This window comes from Erpetoichthys calabaricus, chromosome 14 (genome assembly GCF_900747795.2).
Source record: "Erpetoichthys calabaricus chromosome 14, fErpCal1.3, whole genome shotgun sequence".
NCBI lineage: Eukaryota > Metazoa > Chordata > Cladistia > Polypteriformes > Polypteridae > Erpetoichthys > Erpetoichthys calabaricus.
The window spans coordinates 40,612,428-40,635,863 of NC_041407.2; the positions used below are offsets into that span (position 1 = coordinate 40,612,428).

A 23,436-nucleotide genomic window follows, 5' to 3' on the forward strand; every position below is an offset into this window, starting at 1 on the left:
TTTGCAGCTGTTTTCACATCTTTTTGAAAAATCAGAAAAAGTCTCACTTTCTAGACAAGCTGACCAGAATTCTAGTCAACATAGCCTGGTATTTTACAGTATATGTGGCCCTTATTATAATGGCATCCACTTGTTGTACTCCAATACTTAGTGAATACTGCCCACTAGCTCCGGCAAGGTTGTGTTCTCTGTCTAGTATTGTACATTTTATACATCATATAACTTAATTTTGTTTCTCTGTTAATAACCAATATCTCTTGAGATTTTTCAGGAAAGAGAAACAGATGTTTAAATGTAAGAATATTATACTCACTAATCATGGTGCTCAAGAGTGGCGATGTGTTGCATGTTGATTAGCACGTGCAAGTAAGAATTTCACTGTACTCTGTAAAATAAAGATGTAAAAACATATAAACCTCAAGGTGTACTTGAAAGAGCAGTTTGTTATGATCTTTTACAGTTTAGACATGGCCTCCAAAAGTAACTGAACTTCATTTTGGTGGTTTTAGAGATCAAGGAATTCATTCCTCACATTGGTTTTTGAATCTGCTACATTTTTCATGGTGATAATAAGCACCTATATTCTCCTGCGTCACCATCTTGTCTTCGTTAGTAGGAACACTCATACTAGGAGATGCATTTACAAGTTACCAAATGACTCCAAGAAGATGCACTTAATAATGTCATTAATGAAATGACTCAAAAGTTCATCATCCAAATTTGTACAACCTAATATTTCATAGTTTAGGCTGGGTATTTTCTTTCCTTTTGCAGGTACACACTGACTAACTCCATTCAATAAACTTATTTTTATCTTTTGCAAGGCAAACTTAGTTTAGCCACCTTAGTTGCATCAATGATCATCTTTATTGTCTGCTTTTAAAAGCATCAAATGTCAAGGGGCGAAGTGTCTGGTGGAGTTAATAACAATGCTGAAAATAAATCAGAGTTGATTTGAACTGAAAACTTAATAAATGTATCTGCCAGTTTTTTTGTTTGTGTGTTAAGCACTGGGATGAATGCCATTGTGCCACGTGCCTGGTTGAATTTTAAAGAAAGAGTGCATGCTAGAGTCAAGGCCAGAGTCCAGGTAGCATGCAGGCCCCTCAACCAAAATCATTTTCCCTCACAAGCAGCATCAGAAATATTGCATGCTTTGAGCCAGGAAAAAAGTTTTGATGCATAGAATGAGACACGGAGATTCACCGCGTGATGCACTTCAGCTTCAGCTTCATGTGTCTCTGGCCAGGACAAGGGAGGACCATGAGGTCAACTTTAAACTTTTGAGGCTACTACAGGTCAGAATTCTAATAATTATAACTTAATTTGAGTTTGTTGTTAGACTGGTGGGCGGCACGTTGGCACAGTGGTAGTGCTACTGCCTCGCAGTAAGGAAAACTGGGTTCGCTTCCCGGGTCCTCCCTGTGTGGAGTTTGCATGTTATCCCTGTGTCTGCGTGGGTTTCCTCCAGGTGCTCTGGTTTCCCCCCACAGTCCAAAGACATGTATGTTAGGTGCATTGGCGATCCTAAATTGTCCCTAGTGTGTGCTTGGTGTGTGTGTGTGCCCTGCGGTGAGCTGGCACCCTGCTCGGGATTTGTTCCTGACTTGCGCCCTGAGCTGGCAGGGATTGGCTCCAGCAGACCCCCGTGACCCTGTGTTATGATATAACGGGTTGGATAATGACTGTTATACCGGTTTAGTGTGATACACATTGTTTTTATATTCACACATGCGTTTATGAATTTTTTGAGCCTACTTATCCTCTACACTCGTACAAATCAAGAACCTACCATCAAGGCTCAGTCAAGGGCACTCACACTCACAAATACAGGACCAATTTAAAGCTGCCAGTCATCTTATGATGAATGTTTAGGATTTTGAAAAAAACAGAATACCCAGAGAAAATCCAAGCAGACAATGCTTAGGCCTGAAATTGAATCCTGGCGTCATGAGCTGTGAAGCCGCTGTAACCTCTGTTATACGTTGAAGCCCACTGTCTCAGATGGTTTTCTCACATTAAATGGCACAAAAGCCAATAATAAAAGCAAGCATTATTTAAAAAGTATTAATAATCTCACAAGTGCTGGTATTAATTATAGTAAGTCAAAGCAGCTATGCACCATTATTATCTTCTTCTTCTTCCTCTTCGTCTTTCTGCACTTCTATATGGGGGTCAATGTGCTTGATCAACCTTCTCCATACAACCTGGTCCCACACTTCCTCATCAGTCAAGCTTTTTTCCTTCAGATCTTTTTTAACGCTATCTATCCACCTCCCCTTTGGCCTTCATCACTTTCTCTTCCCATGCACTTCCATTTCCATCACTCTTTCCCCACATATTTATTGTCTCTCCTCATTACATGTCCATACCACTTCAGTTTCTTAGACATCTCTCCCACTTTTGTAGTACCTCTGACTGCTCTGTTTCTTATCCTGTCCTTTTTTGTAACTCCATACATCCATCTCAACATTCTTATTTCTACCACATCCAACTTCTTCTCCTGTGCCCCCTTTACTGCCCATGTCTCAGCTCCATACATAACTGCTAGTCTTACCACTGTCTTAAAAGCCTAACCTTTAACCTTTGACTTAATTCTTTGATCACACAATACTCCTGATACCTTCTTTCAATTGTTCCATGCACACCACACTCTATGGGTTATCTCTGCATCTGATTCTCCATCTTTGGCTACTCTAGATATCTTAGATGTTTAAATTTGCCTCTTTTCTTACCTCTCCCTGTAGGTAACTTCTGAACCCTGGTCACCATTAAACCTCATGTATTGTCTTCTTCCTAATTATCTTCAATCCTCCATCTTGTAAGATTTATGCAGCATCATTGTCTAAACAGCTTAATTTAAGTAAGGATCACAGGGGTTATTCTAGCAGCACCAGGGGGAAGGCATGAAACAAACTTGGGGAGAAAGCCGCTCCATTGCAGGGGAGACCAAAACATGTATACCCATCATCAGGGATACATGGTCAAGGTTGAGTTACCAGTTGATCCAACACTGGTCTTCTATAGGACATGAGGAGCCCATGGGGGGTCCACACTGGGTGCAGGTTTTTGTTTCACCCAAGAGCTGCTTTTAATTAGAACTCTTGTGTTAATTAAGCATCATTTTATTTACTGCATTAAATCTTTATTGAGTCATTACAGAATGATATAATATTAATGACTTTTATAGGAATTTTAAAAATATAACATTTTCCAGATCTTAAGATTCTGCTGTTATTTATTGTGGAATACCATTGCTATTTAAGCAGTTACATCCTGCTGATTTCACAGACAAAGCCGTCATTGAAATAACAGCTTCTCTTTAGCATTTACAGCCTGCCTCCTTTATTTTTCAATTCTCATTTCTGGATACAATTTAGAGATCATGATCCACAAACATGTGAAATAAGAGGAAAATAAAAAAATTGGATGCCTGTTTATTGTAATTAGTGAAAACAAAATTCAAATTTCACATTGAATTGTCTTTCTAACTGCAAAATGACAGCTTGAAAAGGCACATCAGTTACATGAGGAGTTTAATTTGAAGCAGTATTATTTTGTAAATACTGTCAGTTAATAGAAACTGAACAATCTTAAAATGACAGATCAGTATAGCTCAGACATACTTGATAAATTCCTTTGAATAATAAAGGAACACTGTTGGGCATTTTTCAAATGACACAATAATTTGGAAAGTGGCATATGATGGCATAGCTAAATAGGTGGACTGAGGTGAGGCAGATGTTAATGAATAGCCACAACAGTCTGTGTGAGCTGAACTGCTTACTGATGCTTTACTTTAATTCAGCATCTTCAAGACTAGTCAACACAGGACCCCTTTGCGCTTGTGACCTAGGCTCAAATGTTAGGTGAGTTCTGTATGTTCCCTCCATGTCTGTGTGTGTTTTCTTTGGGTATTCTGCTTTCCTCTATAATCTTAAAGATGTGACTCGAAATTAGGCTGTTATGACAAAATGAAAGTATGTAACTTAATGTATGGGGCAACCACACTCTTAAAAATACTGGTTCTTTAATGGCATTTTATGGTTCTTTAATGGGTTACATTGTTCCTCATAGAATTATTGCTTGACAAAGCTCCATTTCATTATAAGAAGGGTTCTTTGCATATGAAGTTGGTTCTTCGTGCTTTGGAAAAATTCCTAATATGTTAGAAAAAACCTGAAATCTTTAATGTATGCTAGGCTACCTAGCAGGACCTGCTTTATAACACACTGGTGAGGCTTCATCTGGAGTACTGTGTGCATTTTTTGTCTCCAAGCTACAAAAAGGCCATAGAAGCACTAGGAAAGGTCTCGAGAAGAGCAACTAGGTTGATTCCAGGGCTACAGGGGTTGAATTAAGAGGAAAGATGATAGTTTAAGCAAATAAAGATTAAGAGGAAATGTGATTGAAGTGTTTAAAATTATGAAGGGAATTACTGCAGTGGATCAAGACTGTTACTTTGAAATAAATTCATCAAGTACATGGGGACACAGTTGGAAACTTGCTAAGGGTAAATTTTGCACAAGCATTAGGAAGTTTTTCTTCAGAAAGAGAGACATGGACACTTGGAATAAGCTACCAAGTAGCATGGTAGACAATAGGAGTTTAGGGACTTTCAAAACTTCACATGATTTTTTTTAGAAGAATGAAGTGGACAGGACTGGTGAGCTTTGTTGGCCTGAATGGCCTGTTCTTGTCTAGATTGTTCTAATGTTCTAAAAATGACACTAACAAATTAAGAAAACTTGTTCGGTGTTACAATATGTATGCAACAAGAGTCCTTTTAAAATCATGAGCCTCTGGTATTTTACAGATCTATTACCATCTCTTCATGGTATTTACTGTATGGATCAAAATAAATAAGCTTCTTTCATGAGCCTCCATCTGGATGGGTCTTTTGGGGACCACAAATGGTTCCCCTATGGTATCACTCTAAAGAACCACTCTGGAAGTTTCATTTTTAAGAGTGCACAATAGGTTTATATCTTGAACCAAAATAATTGTGATTAAATAGTGCATGGAACACACACTCTATGCCTGCACTAAGTAATGGATGCTATGCAAAAAAAAAAAAAAAAACAACTAAATTGAACTGAATATAGTACATCAGTTTACAATATTAATGTTTATAATGGTAAATATTTCCACAGTATGTAGCAAAAACACATTTCAGTTTTTTGATTTAAACTATAAATTAATTTACTAAATGTAATTGTAAATTTTCATCTAATCATATTGGAAATGGCATGGAACCTCTTCTGTAGTAATATAGCTTTGTAAATGAAATGCCATTTCTGCTCAGAGAGAATTGCCGCCTGCATAATGTCACACATACCTTAGTCTTACATTATGAGGAACACTAAGATGAACAGAATGATATCCACCACTGCTTCATAACAGAGAAAGCAACAATACTAAAGGACCTCATACTCTCAAGGTTTATAGGGTCATTAGCATTACATGTACAATGAAAATGTTACATGAATGTGCTAATTAACATACAGTCTATGACCATAAACAAAAACAAAAAACTGTGGCAGGAAAGCATCATTGCAGATGCCATGAGCTCACTTAATATTAACCTGAATATTCCTTGATATGTTAGCCACTAGAGAAATAAGACAAAAAAGCATTATGCCAAAAAGCTTGCCATGAAAGCCTTCTTGGAAAAATCTGCTGTGCTCAGGAATGAACATAAAACTCAAATACAATCTGCCAATTACTATACAATATACAGCCATCCGATTTCATAAATTACATTTACCTTGTCAGTAACTTGATGGGGATTACACTTCTGGCTGAGGTGTTGTTAGCTGACTAGTTATTTCCTTTCTTCTCTTTAGTGCAAAAAATTAGAATTTAATGCTCTGCTTGTGAGGTAGGGTATGTTGTAATGTAATGAGATATTAAGTCAAGACTCCACTTATAGCCATCAAAGAGGTCATTGATTAAGAGCAGAAGCACAAATCCTATTACTTTAGACAGGCTGCTCTCCAGGCTCATTTTAGTTCAGTTCTCTAAGTGTGACGATCACATTACCTTCCTCCTTCGTCTGTCAATGTACAGTTAATTAATTTCTAGAGAGTACATAAAGTTCAGGTTAGATAGCCTTTTGCCACTGTCCAAAATCAAGTTTATATTTGCTGAAAAAATTTGAAAATGGATGGATAGATGAATGGATGAATGGATGGATGGATGGATGGACATCTGTGTTTTAACATCCTATCATGAATGCACAAAATAACAGCTTCATCCTGACATTTTGTGCTTATAGATGCTGGACTGCTCATGAAAAGCCAGATATCAATGGACAGATAGATAGATAGATAGATAGATAGATAGATAGATAGATAGATAGATAGATAGATAGATAGATAGATAGATAGATAGATAGATAGATAGATAGATAGATAGATAAGATAGATGTGCCTGCATTTTTAAAAATACTGGTTCTTCAGTGGCACCTTACTAGTTTGTGCGTTTCCTCTTAGCAGGGCCATCTTAACGCATTGGCACGCTGGGCAGTTGCCCGGGAGCCCCATGCTAATCTATGTATTTTGTGACTTGCTGAGTGGTTATGTAGGTAGGAGCCCCAGTGCACTGCTTTGCCTAGGGGCCTATAATGCTGTTAAGATGGCCCTGCCTCTTAGAACTATTTCTTGACAAAGAACTATTTACTTTTAGGTATGATTGTTTGGGCTTCGAAAAGGTTCCTAATATTTGGCCAAAAAATGTGAAATGTTTCAAGTATTGTAGGCTACCTTACACTCTTAAAAATAACGGTTCTACATGCCACTGGGTTGTGTAGTTCCTTATAGAACCATTTCTTGACAAAGAACCATTTAATTCTGTGGTGGGGTTATTTGTAAATTATAGTAGGTCTTTGGGTATTAAAAAGGATAAATTGTAATATATGAACAAAACAGAAATCTCTAAAGTACAACACATCAAAAAACCCAGAACTTGGCCTGTGTTATTGCATGCACCAAAAGTCCTTTATAAACTTATGAACCCATCGGTATTGCACAAATCTATTATCATCTGTTCATGGTTATTTATGGAACCTGTTATGGATCGAAAGAAATGTTCTTTTATGGATCCATCATGTGGATGTTTCTGTTGGGAACTGAAAACGATTCCCCTATGGTATTACTCTTATGAGCCACTTTGGTACCTTTATTTTTAAGAGCTTGAGACACCACAAAACTCCTCTATATAGATAATGGGCTACTCAGAAATGACAGGGAGATAAGAAAGGGAGAGGATTTAGACGTGGATGATTAAATAGCTATGCCTAAGTCAATTGTAAGAGTTTGCATTAAGCTCATTATAACAAATTAGCTTTGCACTCTTTTATGAGGAGACAATATCTGAACATATCTGCATTAAAATTAACTCCAGTTCCTTTTTCATTATTGAATTAATTAGATCCTGTATGGAATTCACATTTTGCAGGTGCCCAATCCACACCGTTAACTGATTTATTTATATATGATGGATAGATATAAGGAGGAGATCGCTCATGGTGCTTTTTTTCTCATGCCACCAAAAACAACCAACTTAGGACGGACTGGCATCGTCGCCAGTTCCTGTTAGAATTTCATAAATATTTAGCGTATTCACTTTGCATCTTCTGTGAGCTGGCGCTAGTTATACTGCAGTTAAACAATCGCCTTGTTCTGGGGAGGTGGTTGCGCTTTGTTTCTCAACAGGTAACTGCGAACCAGCTTTGATTCCAAAGGCTTTACGCACCACTGGGATCGATTGGCTAGCATTTGTGTTCTCTCTCTCTCTCTCTCTCTCTCTCTCTCTCTCTCTCTCTCTCTCTCTCTCTCTCTCTGGTTTCATTCGCCTATAAAAAAAAAGTATCACACCCCCACCATGCAGTCCACCCCCTCAACCAGGCGAAGCTGCAAGAAGCTGCCACTGGTTATCTCTGTCTATGTCTCCTAAGCTGAAGCGGGAGCCTCGCATCAGACATAGGCAGCTACGGCGCTTCGGGGTTCGTAATAATCAGTATTATACTTTGATTTCATTAGCGCAAAGCGAACTACTCAGTTTCTTCCCTAAGGGAAGAAGTTTTTAAAATTAGCCCAGATCCTTCTTTTGGAAGCAAGTTCGAGGAGAGACATGCTGGGTGCACTCGGACTGCCACCCGGTTTCAGTGGCAGAGCTCATCGGGGATTCCTTCAATTTTCAGACTGCTGAAGTCGCTCCTAAGGTAAGAATGTTGCGCTTTATACCTGTCGTTCGTGTCGGAGTGCACATAGTAGGCGATTCATTTTGGCACTTGTTGTATTGTCTTATTATCTTTTTATATGCTATTTTTTCAGGCTGTGGCACTGACACATAAGGGTTCCGAAATGGAAAGTCGCAGTCAAAGAGCACATTAGGAAGCAATCGTTTTCCCGTTGCCAAGGAAAAAGCAAACATCATGAAATGCCGAGTACAATTTATGAAAAATAATTGATCCTCCAGGATGGTAGTCGTATTACGACTGTTTTAAAAGGCACCATTAGCTCAGTCAGCATTGTGGCCAGCGTTTATTATGACTGATAAGGCAAAATCGTTTTTGGGTCAATATGCCGAGTGTTTTCTTTCTTTCTTTCTTTCTTTCTTTCTTTCTTTCTTTCTTTCTTTCTTTCTTTCTTTCTTTCTAGTTTTCACTTATCGGTTTAATAATGCATGCGTTAGATTTGCTTTTTCACTTATTCCGGGCATTTTCGTTTTCTTTCTGTTAACTTCATTACTCATTAACCTTGCGATAAAATTTCCACAAACTGTCAGCCGTAAGTATTTAAGGTAGCAGTGCCTTTAAGAGTAAGATTGTATAGAAAACATGGTGGTAATCCGCTATATAAACTGGGGACATGCGAACCGCTAACTGAGCCTATGAATCTGCTGCATCCATTAAAGTCACCCCTTATTTAACTGAACATAATAAATCAACATTCTAATGTCAATTAAACAATAATAATGTTATGTATATCTGTAAAAAGGCTTGATGAAACAACCATAATATTAATCACGCATCGTCTTCACACCACCACGTGAGGTGGGGTATTACTTTATGTACAGAAAATAACACAAACAAATATTCCTAGAATAAAGCCTCACAGATTAATTTACTAATAATGCTATACACCATTTTCGCTGACAGTGTTGTTCATGCCGCATCAATTTAAAAGTTCCATTATTCTGTAAGCCTTCGGGTCTCCGAGCTTTAACTGAGCATTTGTATTTTATTGATTCAGTTAATTGTGACTGCACATTCGTTACAAATGTGAAGAGTAATGCGCGAATTCACCTTTTTACCTTTTAAATTGAATTTAACAAAAATGCGTTAGCTTTTAGGTCTATAGATGAATTTTATTCTTGGCATAATTGTCTTTAAAGAATAGGGGCGTGAGAAGATTGCACTAAACCCAACAGTGTAAGGGGCCATTCTTCAATAGTGTTAATTACCCCAGAAAAAAGCCGTGCTGACAGATGCCCCCGCACTCCCTCTGCTGCACGTTCTTTGTTTGTGCATTACTTTATAATTACCATGTCATTCCAACCGAATCCGGCGACCAGTGATTGTTAATGTGAAGTTCATACGCTGTCCCAGTATACGCGTTGGCTTTCCTCCCACTTCCCCAGAGACCTGCAGGCGATATTGTTGGAGACTGCAAAGTGGACCCCTGACAGCCTGACTGTGGGTGTGTGCATGAGTGGGGTATGAGATGAACTGGCGCCCTGTTCGGGGGTCATGTCCTACCTTGTGCCCAGCGCTGCCGAGGTAGGGTCCGCCCCCCACACATTTGAATTCGGCACTCTATGATAGATAGATAGATAGATAGATAGATAGATAGATAGATAGATAGATAGATAGATAGATAGATTGCGCCCTGCTGCTACTGACCCCAGGTGGTCAAGCCAAATATTTGTTGTGCAGAGACTGTTTTCAGGCAAGCAGAGCGTGCTACTCCAAGTCACACAGCCCCACTCTGATCTTCTCAAGGAAAAAAGATCTTGGAAAATAAACGAATGAATAATCTACTCTTATATGACTGATACAAACGATGACAGTGTAAAGACATTTTTAAAATTAAATTATCTATTATATTAGACTCATAAATAATCCAGCAGTTTAGTAAATTATATACAGTACAGTAAATATTTAAAGCATAAAATTTAACCTCAGAACAGGTTCCAACACTGAAAGTTCAAAGTCTTTAGAAAGCCAATCTTGTTTAGCCAGTTCTGTGCATTTGTGGTATTTTTTTTACTTTCTGGGAGATGTTCAGGCTGAGGTTTTGTATTAAATACTACTCTTTAAAAAGCAGCCACTTTACTTTCCAATTCATGCCCATGTGTCTGTTGCTTCACCCATATGAACATTATCTAAATCACAGCCCTGACTGACACAACAGATAAGGATGTTTACTTTTCATATATCCTGTGCATATGTCAAAGGATTATTAATGGCTGTGTTAAAGTATTTCACAGAGCATAGAAATCACTGCTATCCAATTTATTTAATATTAGAAGATGAAATAAACCAAACTTAGTTGTTTTGATCTGCTTCTAATGCCAGGAAAACTTGTCAGCTTTTTATATTCAGGGAATCTCATGATTTGATTAATTAGACCATAACATTATACTTATTTTCCAAGAAAGTATTACAAATAATATTACAATGAGCACCATAATTAGCTAACTATCAAACAGTTATGGTGGTGCAGTGGTAGCGCTGCTACCTGGCAGTAAGGAGACCAGGGCTCGCATCCTATATCTTCCTTGCATGTAATTTGCATGTTCTCCTTGTCTGTATGGATTTCCTCCACAGGCTGAATGAACTGGCGACTCTAAATTGGCTCTAGTGTGTGTGTGTGTATTTTTGTCATGCGGTGGACTGGCACTCTGTCCAGGGTTTCTTCCTGCTCTATGGCAGATGGGATAGGCCCCTGCAGCCCTGGTATGGATTAAGTCAGTGCTTCCTAAACTCGGTCCTGAGGACCCAATGTAGCTACAGGTGTTTGTTCCAACCAGATTCATAATCAGTGATAAAACCTGATAACACTGATCTCATTTAATTAGCTAGTGTTCTTTTCTATTATTCTACATTCAGAAAAGCACAGCAGCATGATTTTTTACATGTATAAGACATTTAGAAATATTTCTGCTTTTGCTATAGATTTAAATGCTTAACTCTCTTTTGTTGATTTCATTATATTTTGCCCTTTCTCTGTGCAGTTTTCCACCTTTGTTGTATCTTATTAATGACAATTAAAAACGAGCAGAGCTGACACCCAGACAAACAACATTGATTAATCAAAGGCTGAAACTAGTTTAGCGTCAGATCCATAAATTAGTAAATAATGAATTAATTAAACAATTAGAACACCCAGAAAAGTAGAATGAAAATCAAGATGAAAATATTGTTAAAAAGAACAAAAAATACATAATTCCCATATAATTGCTTGGTACTTTTTTTAAACCAAACAGTTTTCTAATTTCTATATTGGATTAAGTGGGTTAGAGGGGCTTGATGACTTGACTTTTGAACAGTTCATTATTAGAAATAATGGTTCTAAAATCACAGTTTACTGGGTTGTGTGATTTCTCATAGAACTATTACTTGAGAAAGAATACGAAATTGTTTTTCTGGGTTTTGAAAAGGTTCCTAATATGTGGACAAAACAGAAAAGATAAACAGGATAGTAACAGATCAAGGACTTTATTTTTATGAGTGCAGGTGCCCTAGTAATTACAGACAGTCCTGTTCATAGAGTTGCCAATGCATTGACTCCAGTTTTCATTGCAGATATTATTTTAACGGGAGCACAAAAGTGCTTTTAAATGAGCTGCATGTCTGATTGTATGTGAAATCAAAAAGAATCAGTAAGTTAAAAATAAAACAAAGATGTTTTATGTTTTGTTGCTTTTAAAGCTTGCAATTCTCTGTTCTCTGCAAGTTTCTAGTGCATTGTTTGAGCCGTAAGGTACAAGTGTGGATGTTGATGAATAATAGGCTCTTTACAAGGTAGATGCTAAATTAAACCGGTGTTTAGTTCACACAGTTCTCTGCATATTTCAGGAGGCCAGTCAATGGAATGATCTTTTCGAAGAAGCAGTCTTGTTAGCTTCTAATTAAAACTTTGACATTTTATTCCCCCACCTTAAAACTTGGGCTATGGACTGTTTGCTGACCCTATTTTGTCCTGGTATTCACGTGTGTCTTGTGACAGACTTGCATCCCATTTGAGCTTGTTCCCAGTATTGCTTGAATAATTTCTGTTACTCCAAATCCCTGCACCAGAATAAGCTAGCAAATAGCAAATGGAGTACATGAGTGGATATCAAGAGTTTAACATTTCTTTAAAAAAAGACTTCAATGTACAGCACTGTGTCTCAGACTTAAGAAGTCCCTTTGATTTCATCAGCAAGGGCTCTAACAATGGTGCAGGGGTCAGCTTTACTGTGTTTAGTTTCTGGGATCCGGGTTCTATTCATAGTTGGCTGTTTACAAGGTGTTGGCTCATTCTCTCAGTCCTGTGGATTTTGTCTTTGTACTTCAGTTTCTTCCTACTTCTCAGATTTGTGTTATTTTAATTGGTAATTTTCAGGGAGTAGTACCCTGTTTTAGGTCCTGTTCCTGTTTTGTGCTACAATAGACTGTCATGTTGCAAATGGGAATTTCATTGAACCCTGTGCATGTGACAATAATGACCCTATAAACCCTGACAGTGAAATGGGAAAGGTACACTCAGGAAATAATGGAATAATTCATCCACCTTATTGATGAATTCATCTGAAAGTACAATTTACTCTTGGGTATTTCTAGAGACAAAATAATTACAGAAACAGGGGAACATTTATGATTAATTATCCATTTAAAGGCAGGTATTGGCCATTGATTGAGAAAAGGGTTGAAACAAAGATGAGCACCCATTTTGGAATCCCACAGCTAAGTTTTGCAGCCAAAGATATATGTACATTATATTCATTAAAAATGTTCAGCAATTGTAATACAATGAAAGGATTGAATCTCCTTATTATCAGGTAACATTCAAGATAATATCTGGTAGCACTTATCCCAAAATGTTAAACCCCTACAGAAAGGTCTAGCATAACCATGTAAGACTTAACAGGTTACAACGAATGGATGTTCCAAATTTAATAAGTTGCATCTCATTTTTTTTCCATTTTACTCAATCTAAATGCTAGAGGATTTATCTATTTTTTAAAGCAATATAATGTCACGACTTACTCACAGAAATAGACGGCTGTTTTTCATAACACAGAGGTCCAGATGTGCTGTTGCCAACTCCTGACTGACTGGCAGGTATAAAAGGTCAGTCCAGTGCCTTTACCTCTAGTAAATGTTTACCTACTGTGTGTGCTGTTTTATTTTTTTGGGAATTCTTGTCTATGCATACTCATTAGGAAATCTATAAGCTGTTTTCCAAAGCATTAATAAATAGTGATTATTCTTTCAAAATATTAATCAGCCTATATTTTGCAAGAAAAGGCCATATTGATTAGGTGTATTATGACTGTTAGGAAGGAAATCTGGACTTGTGACCCTCATCGACAAGAAGGACCCAGGATAAATGTCTGTCTCACGATTTCCTATAGGAAGTGGAATTGAGCTCTCAATATGCCATAATACAGACTAATGTGCAAATGCAATCCTTATTATTATTTTTCCCCTCACATCCTATGAGGAGACAAGCAATGACTAACTCACAGCCAAGGTTTAATTTGTTGAAACAGCATTCAGGTAAATTATTTGAGCACTTTTATTAAAATTGTACAGGAGTGACTAGTAGACAAATAGCACGTGAGAATAAGAAGCTAGTAAGTGGTTTGGAGGGCACAATGAGCATGACTATCTGTTTGACCTTTTATGCTTTCTTCCCTAAGAAGCTCCATGAAGAGACTTATTATAGTTCACAGTTGTTGCCACATGTCACACTTAATCTATATATCTCTTCTGCTCATATTTTGTTATTGAACATTAGCACAGAGCAGGGGCAGAGTGGGACCGTCTTTCAGCCCTGGAGTGACATGATACAGACCACCCCAATACCACTTGGGGAGATGGTGGCGGCGGGGGAATATTATTACTAAGCGTCTATGGTAACTGTCAACAAAAAGAAAGAGTTCATACAACTCCTACATAACTCATCTCTTGTTCTTCTTAATGCACTCATGTGGATGTTGGTGCAAGCAGGTGTCATATTTGTCCTGCCCTGCTCCACTGACAGACTGAGGAGATCGTTCCTCCCCCACACTATGTGACTCTTCAGTTCCAATGGGAGGGGGGGGGTTGGTTTGGGGGGGGTAAACAGTAAACATTATACAATGTTATTGACTGTTATACCTGCCTCGCACTCTCCACCTTGCACTTTTTAACTTGCACTGTGTTTTTATCACTCTTTAATTAATATTGTTTTTATCGGTATGCTGCTGCTGGAGTATGTGAATTTCCCCTTGGGGATTGATAAAGTATCTATCTATCTATCTATCTATCTATCTATCTATCTATCTATCTATCTATCTATCTATCTATCTATCTATCTATCTATCTATCTATCTATCTATCTATCTATCTATCTATCTATCTATCTATCTATCTATCTATCTATCTATCTATCTATCTATCTATCTATCTACTAAGGAGCAACAAGTTGCCATGGTCAAGAGTATTGTCTTGTAGAGTACAGGAAGATTCAACTTTGTACCCTCAATAATTAAGGCTATGCTTTCCCAACATTTTTACTGCATCCACAACACTCTCTGTTTTAGGGATTGTTGGGGGTGATAGCAGAAAAAAATAGGTCAAAATATTTGGACTGGAGACGTGCAAAGTAATCAAAGGTTGCAGTAGCCTTCTTTACCTTAATTTCTACTGCCCGAGTTTTTCCTTCTTTGCCCTTCTCAACTGTTGTTGCCTCTGTCATGTATTAAGAACCCTCTACTGTTTCTGGCATGGACCCTAAAGTTGAACAAATATCATCCCTTCACACAGAGCCACACTTATCTTTAATAACAAATTCAATTAAACTCAATAATCCATGATGACAAAGTGAAAATATGTTTTCAGAAATATGTTCTCAGGAAGGTTTGCAAGTTTACTAAAAATCAAAAAATGAAATCTGTCAATTTATATAAGTATTCAGACCCTTTACTATGGCGCTCCAAATTGTGGTCAAGAATACAGTATCTTGTTTGCTTTAATTATCATTGAGATATTTCTAGAACTTGTTTGGTGTCCACCTGTGGCACATTCAGTTGATTAGATATTGGTCAGAAGGGCACACACCTGTACGTATAAGGTCCCAAAAACCAAGCCATGAAGTCCAAGTAACTCTCTGTAGACCACTGTGATCAAACTGTGGTGAGGCATAGATCTGTGCATGGGTATCAAACCATTTCTAAAGCTTTGAGTGTCCCCATAGTTACTAAATGGAATCACCAGGACACTTCCTGGAATTGGCTGTCTGATCAAACTGAGTAATTTGGTCAGGGAAGTGACCAAAAACCCAATGATCACTCTTAACAGAGATTCAGAAGTTCTTTGCTGATATGGGAGAACCTGTCCAAAGGATGACCATCTTTGCAGCACTCCATTAGTCAGGCATTTATAGTAGATTGTCTAAATGGAAGACCCTCTTGAGTAAAAGGCATATTGCAGCCCACTTGGAGTTTGCCAAACGACAATTAAAGATTCTCTGATCCGATGAGACAAAATTGAATTCTTTTGTCAGAACTCTCAGCACTGTGTCTAGTGAAGACCAGGCACTGTTCATCACTGGCCTAATACCATCCCTACGGTAAAGCATGATGGTAATATGCTATGGGGGGTGCTTCTCAGTGGCAAGGATCAGGAGACTGGTCAGAATTGAGGGAAGGATGAATGCAGCCACATACAGAATGGTCTTGAAAAACCTTCTCCAGAGTGCTTGTGACCTCAGACTGAGAGGTGGCTCACCTTGCAGCATGATAATGACCTGAAGCATACAGTCAAAACAATGCTGAAATAGTTTGAGACAAGCCTTATTATCCTTGAGTGGCCCAACCAAAGCCCAGGCTTCAGTCCAAACAGAACATCTGTGCAGAAACCTGAGGATGGCAGTTTACAGATATTTCCCATCAAATCTAACAGAGTTTGAGAAGCTCCGACAGAAAGAAAGGGAAAAAACTGCCAAAATACTGGTGTGCACTGGGTGAGACTTACCCAAGAAGACTCAAAACTGTAAGTCCTACAAAAGGAGCTTCTACAAAGTACTGAATTAAGGGTTTGAATCCTTATATGAATGAGAGATGTCAGTTTTTAATTTTTAATAAATCTGCAAGTCCTTCTGAAAACATGTTTTCACGTTTTCATTATTGAGTGTAGATTGATGGGAAATTTATCCATTTAAATTAAATCAACAACAACAACACACATTTATTTATATAGCACGTTTTCATACAAATGATGTAGCTCAAATGCTTTACAAAATGAAGAAAGAAAAAAGAAAAAATATAAAAATTAGAAAATACTAATTAACAAAGAATAGAGTAAGGTCTGATGGCCAGGGAGGACAGAAAAAACAAAACAAACAAACAAAAAAAAAAAAACTCCAGAGGGCTGGAGAAAAAAACCAAAATCTGCAGGTGTTCCAAGGCCATGAGACCACCCAGCCCCCATTGGGCATTCTACTAATATAGATAATAAAATATCTATTATTATAATATATAATAATATAAATTATTTCAATCAGTCCTCATGGTTTTCAGGCTTCACATGGAAGAATTAGATGATGATGGTCATGTGGACTTCAATCCATAAATGTAGGGACTACATTGTGGTTTGATCAGGTGGTGGTGATGCAGATCACCACCACAGAAAACTGGAAAGAGAACAGCAGAGAAAGTAGGGGTTAGTTTCTGTCGGTAAGCTATTCCAGATTTAAGGTACATAACAGCAGAAGGCTGCCTCACCACTTCTTTTAAGTTCAGTTCCTGGAATTATAAGCAGACTCTCATTTGAAGATCTAAGGTTATGATTTGGAGTGTAAGGTGAGAGACATTCCGAAATATAGGATGGAACGAGATTATTTAAGGCTTTGTAAACTATAAGCAGTATTTTAAAGTCAATTATAAATGGCAAAGGTAACCAGTGTAGTGACATCAAAACTGGAGAGATGTGCTCAGATTTTCTTTTCCTAGTTAAGATTCTGGCAGCTGCATTCTGCACTAGTTGTAACCGATTGATGTCTCTTTTGGGTAGTCCTGAGAGGAATGCATTACAGTAATCTACTCGACTAAAAACAAAAGCATGAACTAATTTTTCAGCATCTTGAAAAGTTATAAGGGATCTAATTTTTGCTGTATTTCTTAAGTTAAAAAATGCTATCCTAGTAATCTGACAACACAATAAAGTGTGCAGAGTGTGAAGGGGTCTGAATATTTTCTGAATCTACTGTATGCCTTGAACAATGGCGGCTGGCTTCTAGAAGAGTATAAAAATATTGTTTTACCTCCAGCAAAAGTTTATGCCAGCTCTCTCTCTACAGCATCTCTGTCTTCTGGGACATACTTAGTTTTTGTAGCTAAGAGAAGAAAAAGAAGCTTCTGCTAAATACTTCACAATAAATTTGCTACAATAACTACAACAAATATCCAATTCATACACAAAAAAGAAACCATAATTACTTTTTACAAACACTAAAATTAAAACTCTCAATTCAGGGACCTTCTCCGTTGAAACAGCCAACATACATAAACTGAAGATTTGACTTTTAACCTTTCTATTCCCCATTAATTATATTTGGCTTCAACCAAAGTGTTCAAATCCTTGGACATCATTAAGGCAACTCCCTGCTGCCTTACACTTAAAAGGTAAGAAACATAAACGATTGTACAAACCCAAAACCATTTTTCACTCCTTCCATTATTTAAACCTACTGGCTAAACTGTAATGCGAACCAAATGCATTAAAACTGTTGTATCCAGACACAAAAACTCGTCACACACGGGTTTTGCCCAAACGTTTTCTTACTTTTTATTTCAACCTTCTTTTTCCCACAAACCACCAGCTCACCACACCCCCTTTGTTCCCATCCTGTCCCTTGTCTTTTAGTAAATCAACTATGTACAAACTCTTAAAGAAACACAGGGTTCAATTCTGGACATAACATTTTCCCCCCTTTCCCCTTTAACTTTCTGTTACATAGTCATTGAGCCAATTCAGGGAAATCCATGCTCTTTGGGGTCGATGATAACTTTGTGATGAAGCAGGAAGAGTCTGGGAAGATAACCCCAAAGATGTAGCTTCTGTTGGGGGGCACTGCCAAGTGAGGACCGAAGTCTCCGAAAGTGTAGTGCTGGCTGATGAAGGTGGTGGCACTGCACACAGATGATTAGCATGCCAACGTGACCCATCTGTAAGCTGGAAAGTGGCAGGACCCAGTTGCCTTAGAATTTGAATGGTATCTGACCAGTAAGACTGTAGCTTGTTCTTGCGATTTGCATGCTTTACCCTTACCCAATCTGAAACAGCCAGTCTGGGTGACTTTGCATGTTTGGCCCTGTCATAATTATGTTTCATTTGATACTGTGACTATAGTACCTTTTGAGCTGCTTTTGTGGGCATGTGTGCCCCATAAATAGGTTTGGATTTTGGCGCTGGTCACGTTAAAGGCAATTTTAGTTCCCGGCCTATCATTAAAGAATCAGGGGAGACACCTGTAGTAGCATGCAGGGAAGCTCATGTGTGCAGCAGAGTTAGGTGGAGAGTATCATCAAAAATCCTTCCTTCCATTAAGTATCCTCTGATCCTCTCTTTCAGTCTACGGTTCTGGCGTTCCATCCCACCATTAGCTTCAGAGTGATACACTGCTGTTTTGATGTGTTTAATACCATTGTCTTTGAGAAAAGAAGTAAACACTACTGATGAAAACTGGGGTCCATTGTCTGTTGTAATAACACTTGGCAAACCCCACTGACTGAACATGTGGCTTAGGGAGCGTATGATAGAGTGTGTTGTGGTGGAGCACAGCATGATGGGCTCAGGCCATTTTGAGTACAAGTCATGCACAACCAAAAGGTACCTTGCATGAGCCGGAGCCCCATGGAGTTCCCCACAAATATCTATTTCTAAGTGTTCCCAAGGGGATGCCGGCCATGCCACAGGTCTCAAAGGAGCTGGTGTGGGCCTCAGTGTCTTGCCACTCGCTAAACACGCTGAGCAGTCTTTCACCAGCAGTTCCACATCACGGTCAATGTTTGGCCACCAGACCATGTCCCTGCAGCGTTGTTTTACTTTCACAATCCCCAAATGGCCCTCATGGGCCATGTGGAGTACTCTTGCCCGGAAAGACTCAGGGATTAAGGTTCGGTGGCCCCTTACTACACATACTTCGTCCCAACAAGAAAGTTCATCTTGCACCCGATAAAAGGGAAGAAATGATGACTCCACAACTTTTGGCCATCCCTCCACAATATATTTTCGTATCAGACAGAGTAGTTCATCCTCAAAGGAGGCCTGACGTAGTTCCTCCATGGCCACTGTGCCCTTAAGTGCTTCCTGCAGCATGTGAATCCAAGCACTCTCCTCCTCTGAGACCACACCCACAGGCAGGGATAAGGAAACAGCCCTAGAAAGTAAATCAGCAACTGTATTTTCATAGCCAGGTATGAACTGTAGTTTAAAGTTATACTGGTTTAACCGATCTGCCCACCGGAGGAGACAGAGTGGCTTGTGACCTGAACCCCGCTTGCCCAGAAGAGTGGTTAATGCCTGGTGGTCAGTGTGCAAGGTAAAATGCCGGCCATAAAAATAAATATGCCAATGTTCACAGGCTCACAAGTAAGCCAGTGCTTCTCTCTCTCCCACAGAGTACTTCTGTTCAGCTTCTGTGAGGGCACAGGAGGCAAAAGCAACTGGGCGCTGCACACCATCAACTATCAGGGATAGAACAGCGCCCAGTGCCACAGCTGAGGCATCATATGTGACCAGAGTGGGGGCAGCTAGGCTGAAATGAGCTAGTGTTGGTGGCCTTGGGAGATGTTGTTTGATGTCATGAATTGCCTGTGTACAAGCAGCAGTCCAAACCCATGTAGCATCCTTTTTCAAAAGGGCCCTCAATGGTGCTGTTTTGTCAGCATAATGTGGTAGAAAACGAAAGTAGTAATTTGCCATACCCAAAAATGAAGCCAATTTGGTAGTTGATTTAGGCTCTGGCAAGGCTAGTATAACATCCACATTAGACAGCAAGGGCTGGATGCCATTGTGCATAAGTTTGTGCCCCACAAAATCAATTTCTGGAGTGCTAAAAATACACTTTTCAACATTTAAGGTGGCCTGGCTTTGCTCCTGTCTGTGTAGTACCTGCTGCAAATGAATATCATGCTGTTCTTGTGTGGGGCCATGTACCAGAATGTCATCTAAATATATCGACACACCAGAAATGTTTTCCAGTAGTAGTGACATAATCTTTTGGAAACAGCTTGGAGCTGAGCTTAATCCAAAAGCCATCCATGTGAACCTGAAAACCCCCACATGAGAAACAAAAGCAGTCAAATCCTGGCTAGATAGATAGATAGATAGATAGGCTAGCAGCATGTAATGACACCTGTAAATAGGAGTGGTGGCTCTGAGGCTAAGGATCTGCGCTGGTATCCCGAAGGTTGCCGGTTCGAATCCCCGTCACTGCCAAAAAGGCCACTGCTCTGCTGGGCCCTTGAGCAAGGCCCTTAACTTGAAATTGCTCCAGGGGCGCTGTACAATGGCTGACCCTGTGCTCTGACCCCAAGGGGTATGCGAAAACTACCAAATTCCTAATACAAGAAATTGTATAAGGCAAAATAAAGAACAAAAAAAAAAAAAAATAACCCTGTGCCACATCCAATTTAGTGAAAATAGCTGAGCCCTGGAACTGCGTCGTGAGCTCCTCTGTTGTAGGCAATGGATATTTATCAGGAATTATGGCTTTATTAACTTCCCTGAAATCCACACACAAGCGAATTTTGCCATTCTTTTTCTGTGCCATAACAAGATTTGATATCCAAGATAAAGCATCAACTGGCTCAATGAGGCCAACCTCCTGCAACCTTTCCAACTCTGCAGAGATCTCCTCACATAGTGCCAGCGGAATCCGACGAAGGGGCTGAATCACTGGGGCCATGTCTGGGGTAATCGTCAGCTTGTGGACAAAGCCAGTGATGCAGCCAAGACTTGTGAATAAGTCCACAACTTGCAAAATTTGGCAACCCTCAAAGTCTGATACTGTAAAGCTTAAAGCAAGGAAAAGATCAAGCCCCATGATATTAGCTCCACCTGTTGTGATGTGAAAAGACACTGCTGAAGCGGTTCTATCTTTGTAACTCATAGTGAATGTAACTGTACCCAGGACATTTATAGGGGACTGATCATAGTCAGTGAGTTGTACAGCTGCGGGTTTAACAGGTACATGAGAAAAAACCTGTCAAACGTGGGTTTATTTAAAAGAGACACTCTAGCACCAGTATCTAGTAGGAGTGGGATTTTCACACCACCCACCACGCAGATGCAGTGTTTTAAGAACGGTGTGTCCCACTGCACCCAATTTATTGGTTCTGGCGAGTGAGCACACCGATACTCCTGTGCAGGCTCATGTGCAGTAACAGGTGCGAGAGCTGACCGGCACCAGCATGCGAAATGATTAAGCTTGTTACAGCGGCGGCATCGCTGGCCTTGTGCAGGGCATGTGGCTATCCTCATATTATGCTGATTTGACCCACAGTTTTAACAACTTTGCGATGTAGTCGCAGCCGTGACTTTGTGCACAGGGATTTGATTTGAAGTCTCCGCGTACGCTCCTTGGTAACTTTTGTGCATCCGCGATAGCAGTTTCTGTCTGTTTTCCTAGTGACACCGTTTTCTCTAGTGTGAGGTCATCAGGTTCAAGCAGTAACCTAGCACGCAGCTGATTGCAATTGGTTTTCTCTATGATTTGATCGCGGATCATTTCGTTTTGCAGGGTTCCAAAATTACAATGTCACGCTAGTTCATGTAAAGCAGAGACGTACTGAGTTATCGACTCACCCGGCTGCTGTGCTCGTTGACGAAAATGAAAACGATGCATAAGGACACTGTGACCAGAGCTGAGATATGCCACTAATGCTGCCTTTGCTGCTGCATACGTAGGTACATCCGGTTGCAACGTGGAGAAAATGCGCTGTCCCTCTACACCCAAACAGTGCAACAACAAAGCCCTCTTCCTAGCATCCGCCATATCCTGAACATCAAGGGCTACCAAATATAGTTCAAACGACTCAATCCATCTCTGCCAGGGCACCGGAGGCTCTCCTGGGATGGTCAGGAACGGGTTAGGAGGTGGTAACGTGAACTCAGCCATCCTCGTCTGCCAAAATGTTGTATCCAGACACAAAAACTCGTCACACACGGGTTTTGTCCAAACGTTTTTTTTACTTTTTATTTCAGCCTTCTTTTTCCCACAAACCACCAGTCCACCACACTCCCTTTATTCCCACCCTGCCCCTTGTCTTTTAGTAAATCAACTATGTACAAACTCTTAAAGAAACACAGGGTTCAATTCTGGACATATCAAAAACAAAGTGACTTCATGATATTTGAACAATGTTTAAACCAATTAATTAATTAGTAGCAATATTAGTGATGGCTTTAGTCCACCACATCCTGAGTTTCACAATATAGTTATTTTTAAGTAGTGTCTTCCAAATGAATGCTACTGTCTCATGACAATTGGGGAGAATAAGGCACTATGATTAGTACACAATTTGTTAACCATCTTTTACCTGCTTTCTCCATATTTCAAAGGAAAATCAGAATATGTATTATTTCTTGTAGAATTGACTACCGTAATGCATTATTCACACGCTGTTAAAATTTTCAGATTTCAGGAACACTCTAAAAAGTATTAGTTGAAGAAGGTTAATTAAATTATGTATAAAAATAAATTGAGAGCTTCAAAATCAGTGTTATCTTCACACTATCCAAATGATTTCTTCTTTGTTCAGCTGCTCCCATTAGGGGTTGCCACAGTGGATCATCTTTTTCCATATCTTCCTCTCCTCAGCATCTTGTTTTGTTACACCCACCACCTGCATGTCCTCTCTCACCACATCCATAAACCTCCTCTTAGGCCTTCCTCTTTTCATCTTTCCTGGCAGCTCTATCATTAACATCCTTTTCCCAATATACCCAGCATCTCTCCTCTGCACATGTCCAAACCAACGCAATCTCGCCTCTCTGACTTTGTCTCCCTACCGTCCAACCTCTAATGTACTCATTTCTAATCCTGTCCATTCTTGTCACACCCAATACAAATCTTAGCTTAATGATGTAAAAACTACATTACTGAATGTTTCTTAAATTTAAATATACTGATTGTATGATCTTGCATTGTATGGATAACTTTAGGTCAATTATCT

The 23,436-nt window shown here is 39.2% G+C and overlaps 1 protein-coding gene across 2 annotated transcripts in view; it reads left to right on the forward strand.

Annotated features, from left to right (window-relative positions):
• Positions 1-1,107: 1,107 nt before the first annotated feature.
• LOC114665097 (somatostatin receptor type 2-like) overlaps positions 1,108-23,436 on the forward strand; it is a 47,990-nt gene continuing 25,661 nt past the window's right edge. Inside the window, exon 1 of one of the 2 annotated variants that reach the window (XM_028819481.2) lies at positions 1,108-1,298. The gene's annotated coding sequence lies outside the window, so the exon portion shown is untranslated. Of the gene's footprint in view, positions 1,299-7,902; positions 8,225-23,436 lie in introns of those variants that run through there. The other variant, XM_028819479.2, reaches the window with a different exon arrangement.